The following is a 12,908-nucleotide window of genomic DNA, read 5'->3' as shown; positions in this document are numbered from 1 at the left end:
CATTAAGTCCAGGGTCAACACAGCTTTCTACCAGGAGATTTTGGAGCACTTCATGCTTCCTTCCGCAGACGAGCTTTATGGGGATGCTGACTTTATTTTCCAGTAGGACTTGACACCTGCCCACACTGCCATAAGTACCAAAACCTGGTTCAATGCCCATGGGATTACTGTGCTTGATTGGCCAGCAAACTCGCCTGACCTGAACCCCATAGAGAATCTATGGGGCATTGCCAAGAGATAGATGAGAGACAGGAGACCGAGCAATGCAGAAGAGCTGAAGGCTGCTATTGAAGCATCCTGGTCTTCCATAACACCTCAGCAGTGCCACAGGCTGATAGCATACATGCCATGCTGCATTGAGGCAGTAATTGATGCAAAAGGGGCCCAAACCATTTACTGAGGACATATGCATGCTTCTACTTCTCAGAGGTCCAATACTGGTCTATTTGCAATCCTTGTTTTGCTGATTTCATTTAATATTCTAATTTTCTGAGATTGTTAATTTGGGGTTTTCATCAGCTGTACACCATAATCATCACAATTATAACAAATAAAGGCTTGACATATCTCACTTTGCATGTCATGAGTCTATCTTATATATTAGTTTCACCTTTTAAGTTGAATTACTGAAATAAATGAACATTTCCACGATCTTCTAATTTTCCGAGTTTCAACTGTATATTTGAAAACTACGGTTGGTACACAAATGATCTGCAGTAACCATGGCTAAGGATAACAACTGCACCACACAAACTATACTTTATATATATGCTTGTAAAGTGATGGGAACTTTTCACTGATGCTTTTCTATACATGTATGTCCTCACAGCTTAGCTTACTGACCTAAACCATGATTCTGTGCTGTATGTTTGGGAACTATTATTTACATCTGTATTAGGCCAATGTATACACTTCTAAAAGGAATCAAATCCACAGGAATTGTCCAGAGAAAGATAGTGTACAAAGTAGGAAATAAAATAATTACAGCACTAGTTAAAAAAGGATTTTTTAAAAAAATTAAAACATTAAGGGAACCCATTTTGGAGCTGTCTCTCGTGTGCCTATAATCCCTTATTAACTACAAAGTGAAGGCCTGCATCGTCTGACTTAGTTTTTCTGACACAGGCATGGATTCGACTGAACCATGATTCAACAGAAGCCACAAAGAATGCTTGCAAAAGGGTGCAAATTACCACAAGGTATGTATCATTATTCTCATTTATGTTTCTAACCCAACTTTCTAGAATGTATACTCTCCAGGCAGGTCACAGATCAACAAAATAAAGTATTAATAAAAACCATGGCAAAATATTTTGTAAAACATAGTTGCTCTGAATAATGACTTCTGACAGAAACATCCTCATTATCTTGTGGAAGATAACCAAAACTGGACCGCACAAGTCTCCTGACGAAGTGAGTTCCACAGCTGTGGCGTCACAGCAAAAGAGTGCCTGCCTCTTCCAATCCAAGCCTGTCTAAATTCTAAAATTCATGGGATACTCTGCCAGATTTCTCCTGAAGATCTGTGACGAGGATGCTGTAGAGAAGGAACAGACAATATGGTACCCTCCTGGTGTTGCTGAAGTACAACTCCAATCATCCATAACCGCTGGCTATATTACCAAAGGATAATGTGAGTTGTGGTGCAATATCTAGAGAACACCATGCTGGCTACCTACCTCTGTTACGTATAAGAGCTAATGCCCCAGTAAATAGGAAGGCAGTTGTCACTTACGATTTTATTCTTAAAAACTGTTACAGAAAGCCAAGATTTACTAGTGCTTAATGATCCCAACCTGAGCATTTAATACCAATTTCTCAATCATATAAATACAGCTTTTGATCTACCCAAAAGACTGGGTTATCCATTGACTGTACACTCAATGCTGGAGTCATTCAAGGCCTAACTCAAGCGTTTCTCAAATTTCAATAACAGTTTTAGCTTTGCATACTCCTTACTATACATCTACCTAGCTTTATCAATACACCTAATATAGCAGTCCCAGTATGTCTTCTTCAACAAGGATCTCGTTATGTTAATCTGCAGTTTGTGTGTATGCATACACAGAATTCAATGTCGCTACAATCAGGTCCTTCAGCTCTTGGGATACTGGGTGTCAATACCTCTGTCCATTTTAAAATGTGTGAGTTTCCTCAACCCAGCCCAGTCAGATACAGCTTTACAAAATACAATTGAGTAAGATTTTAACCAGTAGCTGCATCAGGATATGACCAGGGCAAGATATGATCATGCAATACCCAGGAGATGCTATGATAACTTCCTTCTCAGGGGAAAGGCTCACTATTCTGAACTCAGTTCATATGGACATTTTACTACGTGGCAGCGCATTCCTATCTTTCCCTTTCCATCGTAATACCTGATTGCTATGCATTTGGGATCTCCACGAACCTACTCTGTATACACCCCCTTTACGAGTACGACGAGTCTATCTTAAACAAGAAACCCTGTGGGTGTGAATGTGAGACTCTTGAGCATTGTCGCTGAAGAAAGGTACCTCCATAATAACAATAATCCTGTGAAGATAAGACAGAGGCTAAGCAAAAGTATTCAGTTTGAGAAGCTGTGAATTTTTAAGAAAATGGAACTTTTTTTGCAGGAAAAATGTGGATAATAAAGAGAATTCCATTTATCATTTTAAAAATTATCTATGTTTTCTGAATATATAGATGATGTACAATAGTATATACATCTAGTATATACATTTAGTATGCATATATTTGTGCATACTAAATGTGGGGAAATTCTGGTACTACTGTATGTTATTTCTTTGTTTTGCGCATTTTTCAAAAATAAAGTAAATGTACTATTGGGGGGGGGGAATACACCTACCCTGATCTTGCTTATTCCCCCCCCCCCCCGATGCTTTTGCTGAATTTTTAACCACAGTTCCATTATACCTGGTGTAATAGGAAATAGTACTTTTCTAAAAGAAAACGAAGGCTCTCAGGACGTCCATTCTCATCTATTATCTTCACATGCGGTTATTTATCTAACCATAATCTGTCTGTTTCTAGGAAGTGGTCACTTCAGGCCTCATTTTATTTTACTGCTGGTTGCCCTTCTGCTTTTTACGCATATCGTAGTGCCTTTAATAACATGCTTCTGCCATGATAGGAAGGATTCTGTGTACATCTCCCACGCTGGATAGCAAGCCATGTGCAGGACTGGGTGCTGCCCCTGTAATTCCCACACGTGGATTTTTAAAAGCTAAAATCCTGGTGATCAGCCATTCCAGTCCTTCCTGTCCTCCCCCAAAACTGCTGATCAGAGGGATTTCAGGTTTGTAAAAAAGGCTGCATCACTTGTGCTTCACTGAGGTGTTTATCTATCTGTGTATAAAATTGCAGTCAGAGTACTTCAGTAGGGCTATATTGCATATAATGGAGCTCAGGACTCCCAACTTTGTCCAGCTCTGGTGTGAATTTTACTTTTAAATAAGGAATCCCTTCCTGCTCAGTACTTGGTACAGCAAAACCTGCAATGCTGGTAGATTTTCATGAAGGAAATACTTTTTTGATACACCGTATTTTCTTGCCAAACCCTTGAAAAGGACAAAGTTAGGACAAGAAAGGTAAAATCCCAACTTATTTGTAGAATATTCAACACCTAAATATCACAATTATTATCTGTACATGCTATATATTACAGGAACACACTCACGCATGATTATAATTTCTGTCTTGGCACTAACCTAGAATTCTAGTCCTAAAAAGAAATTATTCCCATGAATTTCAATGCGCCTTTCTTCCACTGACTTGGCCTAGGATCGCCGTCTCTGCAAGTGCTTACTTTACAATGGTATGAAAATTGCAGAAGAGTAAATAACCTAATCATGTTGTTCCTGTTCATCTCTTACCAATTTATCCAATTTAATTCCTCTCACATCCCCCCAAATTCCCATAGTTAATTTAAAGAGAATATTATTTTAAGTATGCTTTCAAATGTGATTTTCCAACATAATAAATTACCCTCAGTATCCACAATAACTTTTCTTCATATAACACAAAAACAAAATAGCCATAAAAATCTTGGACGTGGATGCAATTTACTGAAAGTACAAATGCTAAAAAGTGGTAGCGATTTAATACGTACACTTCTATTACAGTTGTTTGGGGGAAGGCATAGGCCTTTCTGAACAATAAAGAAACCAATGCTGTATTTCCTCCAGAATGTTTTATCTCTTTGGTCTCAGATTATCGGCATAAACACACACACCAGCTATAGATACAGATGTTATTATTTGCATTTTACATTATGTTACCATTAAACAATTCTCCACAAGAGCTCCTACATGGCTGCCATCCTCATATTGGCTAATGTCTCTGTTTAAAAAGTGTCTCTATACAAACCAGAAAGTATGTTCTACGTATTTGCAATTTCACAACCCCACCTATTTTTTAAAGTGTACTTAAATTTAAGAGATACACAGGCAGATGTATTGCAATTAAATATATTCTCCTCCTTGGCTAAACTGAAATCTCCCATACTTGTCTAAAAAAAAGAGTAAGAAGCTTCGACATCAGAAATGAAAGCTCAAAGTATTTTTTCATTTAGCAAAGAACAATACTTTCTTTTTTATCTATGCATATTTTAATTGGGAATATGAATATAACTAAGCACATTAGAGGTTCAGCTTATGCACAGTATGAATATATCTAAAATGTACAGTGTTTGCCAAACTGGCTGACTGTCAAGTTCATCAAAAGAACATCCATATCCACATGTTGTTTTGATGTAAAAAAAGAAAAAGAAAAGCATTTGCATAAATGCTTTTGTTATGAATAATTAAAAAGTAGACATCCATATATTATGACTGGCCATAGACGCAATATGTATACATAGTGTAGTGACATACTTCAGATTCCTCTGGGGATTTTACAAAAATAATGTAAAATGTATGATTATAATATTAATCCCTCTCCTTATCAAATAACGTGTGGTACAGATGTGCCTAAACACATGTCATTGCACTATTTGGGCAAAGGTTATTGCCACTGAATTGTGTTACCAAAGAATATAGTTTTAAATGTTGTCGTTTTTTAAAAGCCTATCGGTTCCTCGATACATGTGAGCCTGCACCAGACAGACACGCAAAGCTTCACAATAAGGGAGAGTCTAAAGCTTCCAGTCCCATGCTCCAGTTCCAAGAGAAAGCATGGTCAAATAATAGTCAGAACAGACTACACAATCTGATTCAGTGCCATATCTCTGCAAAGTGCCATTCTAGTAAAAAGGCGTATCATCTATATAATAATTTTTATGTATCATGTATGTATACCTCCACCTACGCACCAAAAGGTAAGGAAACACACCACTCATGAAAACTTGTCAGTGAAGCAAAACCAAAACTGCCACAAGACCCATAACATTTGCATTCAAAAACAAACCATGCATCTGATTTTCTGAAAAATGAAAGGTTGCTGGGTTTAAATCAGGTTAACAAAATGATAGAATGAAAACGATAGACACAGAAATTGGGGGGGGGGGAACCAGTAACTACACAACATCCTTAAATTTAAAAGCCATCATTTTTAGCAAGCCGGACTGAGACCCGGCTAGGCCAATGAAGATGTTGCTGGTTAGGTGGTCTAGGACAATCCACCAATATCCAATCTGAGTAATTAAACTTCGTTTTCCTCTCGACAATTTTACTCTGTTCCCCCACTCTGTTGTGAACGCTGCTAAATGTGAAATGTTACAACGTAATAATCAGAAGCATCTAAGGAAGGGACTGACTCTTACCCGGGGAAGAGTAGGAATCCAGCCACAAGGACAAGAAGCAGAGAGAGGATGACAGTGTGTTCACCTTGCAGTTCTGCGGTCTCCTGTGAAAGCAGATGGAAGACACTCGGTGATCTCCGTGGCATTTCTTGATTTTGCAAGTGCTCACAGGCCTGGCAAATATGGGAAGGCGGTCCTTACCTAGCAACCACAGGGCTCCAGCCTCGCAGCCACATGCTTTCCCCTGCCACCGCTGCCCCCCTGGCTGCCAGCTCCCAGCAACAACAATAGAAGAGGCAGAGAGGGGTGGCATGAGAGAGAAGGAAAGAGACTGTGAAGGAGGGAGGCAGAATGAGAAAGGAAAGGGGGGAGAGGAGGAGAGGAGCGTGTTAAGCTTGTCTGGCAGTTAACAAGTCTTGAATGAAGAATGTTAGCAAACAGACAAACAGCATGCCTGGTGCATGCTAATGTCCCTGGATTCACCACTGACAGTTTGAATAATTCAGTAGGCGAGGAAAGAAAGAAAGAAAGAAAGAAAGAAAGAAAGAAAGAAAGAAAGAAAGAAAGAAAGAAAGAAAGAAAGAGTCTCTTCACCCCTTTTGAATGCATGCAGAAAAAGTATCTTTTCAACTTTTCCCTTCGCCCATTTTGGATGGCAAAATTCAATCATAATTTCAAGATAGGCTTTGTAATTCCTGATTCAGTCTGCTCTCTCCCCCCCCCCCATCCTTCTATCACCTATTTTACTGCTTTTTACCTTAAGTTGGCACCTGTCCTGGAGGCGGCATTTTTAATGCACCAGCCCTGTGTTTCCATCAGGGTGGAGGATGAGAGGCAGAAGAAAATGCCAGGATGCTTGGGCAACCAAAACATGTAAATATTTCCACTTGTATCAGGCTAACTTTTCCAAGGGCTGCAGGTGAACAGTCTTTCCCACCCAGGAGATTCTCTTATACATTCCAGACAATCCAAAAGAGAGAGAAAAGGGGGGAGGAAGGAGAAATGCACCAGCATTCTATTCAGAAAAGGAAAAACATTTTTAAAATATCACATTTTCATGGCTTGCAAACTACGCAAATCCTGATGGGCTGGTCAAAAGAAATAAACCCCCAGATAAGGAGAGAAAACAGCAGGGTTTGGGGAAGGACTTAAGCCTCAAAGCAAAGTGCAGTAAAGGAGATGGAAAAATATTCCAAATATTGTAAGAGGGGGAAGAGGAGTTGAAAATACAGCAAAGGGGAAGGGGAGCAGTGGTCCTTTCTGGCCATGTTTTAAAAATAATAATAAAAAAGTTTTTGAAGGCCGTCTGAAGGGGAGGCGGCCCTTGAAGCAAGCGGCGAAGGAATCGCCTTGTCCTCCCCCCGCTCTCTCTCTCTCTCGCGCGCGCGCAATCGGGCCGAGGCGAGCGAGACGGAGCGCGCGGCGGCGGCGGAAGCCCAGGCTGAAGCGGGCGCGGCCCAGACGTACTTACGCACAGAGGCATCTCTCTCTCGCGCGCGCGCGGGGGGGGGGGCGCCGAGACACACGCGCTTCCTTGCGCCCGAGCTGCAGCGCACCGAGGTCTCTTCGCTTTGCTTTTGCTCGCCTGCCTTTGGGCGCCGCCCCTGCAAGCCAGCAAGAGCTCTTCTTCTGCCAGCCCAATGCGGGCTTGTGTTTGTGACGCGGCGGGGGGGGGGGAGAGACTGGTGCAGTGGCCGAGAAAGAAGGGAGCCCGAGTGGGATCCGGGGGGTGGGGGGGCTTCGCACACACAGGCACCAGGCGCGCGCGCGCACGACATGCCCAGATGCTGCAGAAAGGCGCTTTGCTTCATTCAACTTTGGAGGCGCCTCCTCCGCCTGGTCTCCCCCCCCCCCCCGACTCGGTGCCAGAGAGGAAAAGGCACGCAAGGCGCACAAAGCCCGAGAGAAACTCCCTCCATCTTTAGAGGGAACTGGCTGCAGGTTGGCAGTGCAAAGCCGTCCGCAGGCGGGGAGGGGAAATCAGGGCAGCCGCTGGCGGAGACAAGAAAGAGCCGCGCTGCTGCTGCCGGAGGAGGAGAGGCGGGGGGGGGGGAGCAGCAGCCCCTTGTTTTCTGCTGCCCTTCCTTCGCCAGCAGCTGCGCAGCCCAGCCCGGGCTGCTCGGCCTCGCAACGAGCTTGGCAGCGAGTCAAGCGCTGATAAGCATTTGGGCGAGACAGCTCAACTGCGGGGCTGGAAGAGAACCAGCTGCCGCGGGCGCGCCCGGAGGGAAGGGGCGAGACCAGCGGGCGGCCTCGCGCGCCCCCCTCGCGGCCGCGCGCCCCGGGGCTGCTCCTGAGGAGACTCGCCGCTCTCGCTCCATCCCCCCCCCCCCGAGCAGACTCGGGCCAAAAGCCCGTTGCTGGTTACCAAGTACTTTGGGGAAAGGCCCTTAGACACCCGCCCCCGCTTGACACTTCCTGCCCACTTTCCAAGCACAGATAATCCTTCCATCTCTTCGAGGAAACGCAGCCTCCGCCTCCTTCATATATATATATGGGGGAAGACGCGTTAAAAGATAGATAATGTATCCCTGCCTCTTATCCGGCCTCGCTTGGGGCTTTTCCCATGTCGCGCTCTTGAGGCGGCGCGTCCCCGGCGAAGCTTCCCTTTGCCCAAGAAGCCTCCCTCCCTCCCCGGGCCAACTTCTGCTGGCGACTCTGGCGCCCGAGGCGTCTGCGCTGCCGCCGGACCAAGGTGGGCTCCTCTTCTACGCCTTTCCTTTTCCATTTTCAACGTGCGCCCTCCTGGCGTCGGGGCTGGGGCTGCTTCTGCTGCTTCACGTGTGAACGTGTCCCTGCCCAGGGCAACAGCTCTGCCCCCCGCCCCCCCCTTGTCTCTCTTCGTGGCCTGGGCTCTGACTCGCAGCTCCGCCTGGGCGGGCGGATGGGCAGGTCGAGGTCTGCAGAGCTGCTGCTGGGCCGAGACCGACATGCACTTGAAAGTGGACTGAACACGCGCATCGTCCAGCTTCGGAGGGTGGAGAAGGTGTTCAGCAAACCCTTCCACCACACTTGGCAATGGCTTTCTTTCTCTTCTGCTTTGTAGATAGATCGACCCATCACACACATCTCAGCCCTGAGATATTCAGTCAAAGGGGGAGCAAAAAAGAAAGTGCAAGGCCTGCACACACACACACACACACACACACACACACACACACACACACACACAGCAACAACCACCATATTTCTTGGTGTGCCTGCTTTGGCACACATCAGCATTTCTACCCATCCAAGTGTCCTTTTGCGTCACATCTCACCATTTCAATCAACCAATTGAAATCCCACTTTCATATTTTAAATAGATAGATACATAGATAGATTTCCCCCCTATTGGTGTATTTGTAAATCAGCGTATTTCGTGCGGGTTCTCTCTCTCATACACACAGATATGCACATGCTCAATTACCCAGCACATTTTTTAAAGGATGCCTTGCAATATTCGAGCACAATCTTCTATGAAGATACTTTGCCAAATCTACTCTACTTTCTCTTCACAAAATGGTACAGGACTGCAGCCTCAGGGAGCAGTTAGGGAGCCTGACCGGTGCTTTTGCCTGGATGTAGAATTGCCATCATTTCGTTTTGACTCAACTCTCTTCAAATTCTGCTGACAGGATTATGACTAATATTTGCCCATGTACTGCCATGAGAAAAATTCTCATTAGAAATAGCACCTTTTGTTCCTAAGAACTGACAGGAAAATATATCAACTGGAAGAAGTCAACTGTATAGTTTTGCTTTATTTCAAAATATTTTTCACTTCTGGGATACCGACCACCTTGCCTTTTACTTGACAGCTCATAGGCAGACAACAGCGCAGCTAATCCCCTTTTCCAAAAGCAAGTTCACAAGAAGTACTAGAAATTCACAGCACTGAAATTATCTGGTCTCCTGTCCACTTACATAGTTTGTCTATATTTAAGCTTATTTTGAAACAGCAAAGTTCACATTGTAACCACTGCTAGTCTAGTGGGCATCTGATCTAACAGCTAGTATAGGGAAAAGAGCCTATTTGTCTTAACTAGAACTGCAGCCTGACAGTGTATATATAGCAGCGAGTTACAAATATTGCAATACATGCCAATTTCCCTCTCTCTCCCCCCGGCTTTGTCCACATTTGGCCATTTTAAAAAGGCACCTGCCATCCTTAGAAAGTGTCTCAGAAAATTTGGCTTCCCACGGACCTTGTCTCTGCTTTGCTTTGGTGTGCTGCTGCTGCTGCTTGCTTTTGAGACAGAGGAAACACAAATGTTTTTAATATCTGTGTTGAGATACAATGATACGAAAATTGTATAAAACCATTAAACCACCTATTCAATTAACACTCGTTTCCCATTATTTATTCTGAAGTAGAGAATCATGAATCAAGTATATAGTAGACTATAAAATATTTCTGCATTGACACAGATTTGTAATATTATCTTAAATGCTGGTTATCTGCCACTAATAAATTATATTTTCAGATGCAAAATGCAGTAGCGAGATGAATATATAAACCCCACCCAAATGAATTAAAACTTTTACTAGCTCTAGATCCACAATAACATTTTATCTATCTTTTATTTGTTTACGTTAATCATGGGAGCATATGGTGGCAAGATTACTTTTGATTTTATTCAGTAAGAAACAGAAATGTGAAGGTATACATTCCTTCTAAATTATTGTATGATTTTATCTTTTGGAGATGACATAAACCAACACTTAAATGTTTCTGGAAAGTGAAAATAATTACCTGGATACTTCTGAAGCAATCTTCTCTGGTATGAGAATTTTAAGAAGACAGAGAATTTAGTAATTGTTTTTTTGTCAGTGAGCCATATTATGGGGTTGTTGTTTTTCATTTTCTTAATGTTTACTTCAAGCAATTTTTTAAAAAAATGTCTCTCAGTCTCTTCATGTCTGTCTCTGTTCAGGATATATATATATTTTTAAAACACAACAGTTTTTTTATTTTTAAGGATTAAAAACTCTTGATAGAGACTTGAAATATTCTAGGAAAGACACATTTCCTATTTCATAAATCAAAACTACATAAATGATTAATTTCAATATGGCACTTGAAATGGCAAATATTAAATGCTGCTGTCTTTTAATACTGAGATTTTGGGTGACACAAGGACAAAATTACTATACTTAATATTCTCTTGTACGTGTAATTAGCTACACATGTTTTTGCTTGTGCTGTATTTCCTTATGTGAGATGCATCTGGTGGCGAAAGAGCCATCAGACATGAAGCACAGCTGAGAACGGCAGCACATAAGGCTCTTGCTAACACTACACTCTGGTCACAATCCACACAACCACCATGGAAAGGAAGGAGGAAACTGTAGCGCTCTCCTTCAGCTCCCATCAATTTCAATAGGACTTAACTGTCTTATTTCACAGGGAACTTGGCACCGAACTGGTAAACCTATATAAATGATACTTCGGATGTAGAACAAAGTTTCGCCCCTCAACACACAATTTGTTTCCACATAAAAAATAAAAATAACAGTGCATTGAATTAGTCGAATTAGTGAATTAAACACAGAGTATTGAGAGGTTACTTTCCTTTTTTAAAAAATGGGGGAGGGACAGAACAGCTTACTTTAAAATACATTTTCAGCAAATCTAAAGCAGTAAAGATTCACATCTGCTCAGTATCAACACACACTGGCTATTAACACTGGATATTAACATGGGTTTAAAGAGCTATTTGGTGTACCATATAATTAAGATAAAAATAAATATATTTCATATATTTACTCTTAATACTACCTTCATCTTTTCACATTGCTTTAACTTTGCATTATGTTGTATCAAAACTCATTTCACTGCAGCACATTTGAACCCCATTGATATATAAGAAAGTCAATGCTACATTTTTAATACTTGCTATATTTACAACACATTATATATTCTGTCATTTACTAAGCTGCTTCATTAGTATCTATTTACAAAACAAAACAGCCACTTTCAGTGTATTGGACAGTAATTCTAAAATAACGTGGTAAGAATTAACGTGACTGTTGTTATGCTTAGCTTGTTGCTATGGCAGTCCCGTCACTGACATCTAAGATTATGCTAATATTTAACAAAACATTTGCTTTTCCTTTAATATTTTATTCCCCATATAAGGCAATAAATAAATATAGGTTCAATAATTATGTATTTCAAAAACTTTACCCTTCTCAGCCTTCTGTATGCTCATCTGCTTACTTAGGTGTGCAGCCTTGTCTTGGAATGATGCCCCACTAATTTTTATAATTTAGATAACGCTTTGTATCATTGATTTTTTATGCTAGCCTGTTTAAATGCATCCCCCCCCCCATTTGTACTGTTTGGAAGGTTCCCAAAAATACCCTTCCAGAAAGACTTTGCCCTTGTGGTACGCATACACCAGATACAACATACCATATAATTTTGGACTGCCTTCTCTTTCATACTCTTCGGAGACACTTAATGGAGACTCCTTTGAAGTTTAAAGTATCTACTTGCAAAGAATTTGTAATGCAATATTTGTTGAGGGATGGTATTCTTGAAACTACTGAGATTGGTTTCAGGATATTTAGCAGAGATTTTAAAAGTCAAATCTAAAGTTACTTAATATTACTTAATGTTGGCTATTGAATCTTTTGTATGTCTGGATTACCAATGCTTTAGGACCCCCCCCCTTTATGATTTAATTATCTAAATTGTGGGAAGAAAGGCTGAATGAATGCATGAGGCAACATCAGCCCTCCATTAAATACACTGGATGTGATTCCCCCCATCCTTGTTTTTAGGATTTTCTGCATCTGTTCACATTCCTGCCTATAAGATGTGGGCTTTTGCCTTTCTCACTTTTATTTTTGAGGTAGAAATTTTACTTATTTCCTTTTAAAAATGAAGCACTGTGATACAATAGTAGAACTCTACCCTAGTTTGATGCACTTAGCAGTACAATCCTATACGTTGAGTCCAGTGGAGCTTCCTGCCAGCCAATTGTGTATAGCAGCCTAAAGAGGATAAGCATGGTGAAATACTTGACAAGTACTTTTGAAACCCTTTTAATATTTGAAACACAGTGATCTATAAACCGAAAACTACATAAATAATAACATCTTATAAATTTACAAGCTTTCCTCAGTGAATTTTGTGTATGACATATGGACACACATAGTGGGCCTGGACCCTTAATTT

General features: G+C 41.6%; 1 long non-coding RNA gene across 4 annotated transcripts in view; it reads right to left on the bottom strand.

Annotated features, from left to right (window-relative positions):
* The window catches only part of LOC309371018, a 171,045-nt gene that overhangs the window by 98,971 nt on the left and 59,166 nt on the right, over nucleotides 1-12,908 (bottom strand). For 2 of the 4 annotated variants that reach the window (XR_014168780.1, XR_014168782.1), the window contains exon 1: nucleotides 5,765-7,133. This is a non-coding gene — a long non-coding RNA (uncharacterized lncRNA). Of the gene's footprint in view, nucleotides 1-5,764; nucleotides 7,134-12,908 lie in introns of those variants that run through there. The other 2 variants (XR_014168781.1, XR_014168779.1) reach the window with 2 other exon arrangements.

This window comes from Podarcis melisellensis (genome assembly GCF_964234715.1).
Source record: "Podarcis melisellensis genome assembly, chromosome: 5".
Lineage (NCBI taxonomy): Eukaryota > Metazoa > Chordata > Lepidosauria > Squamata > Lacertidae > Podarcis > Podarcis melisellensis.
The sequence above is the reverse complement of the archived record's forward strand: the minus strand, read 5'-3'. Positions and strand labels throughout refer to the sequence as shown.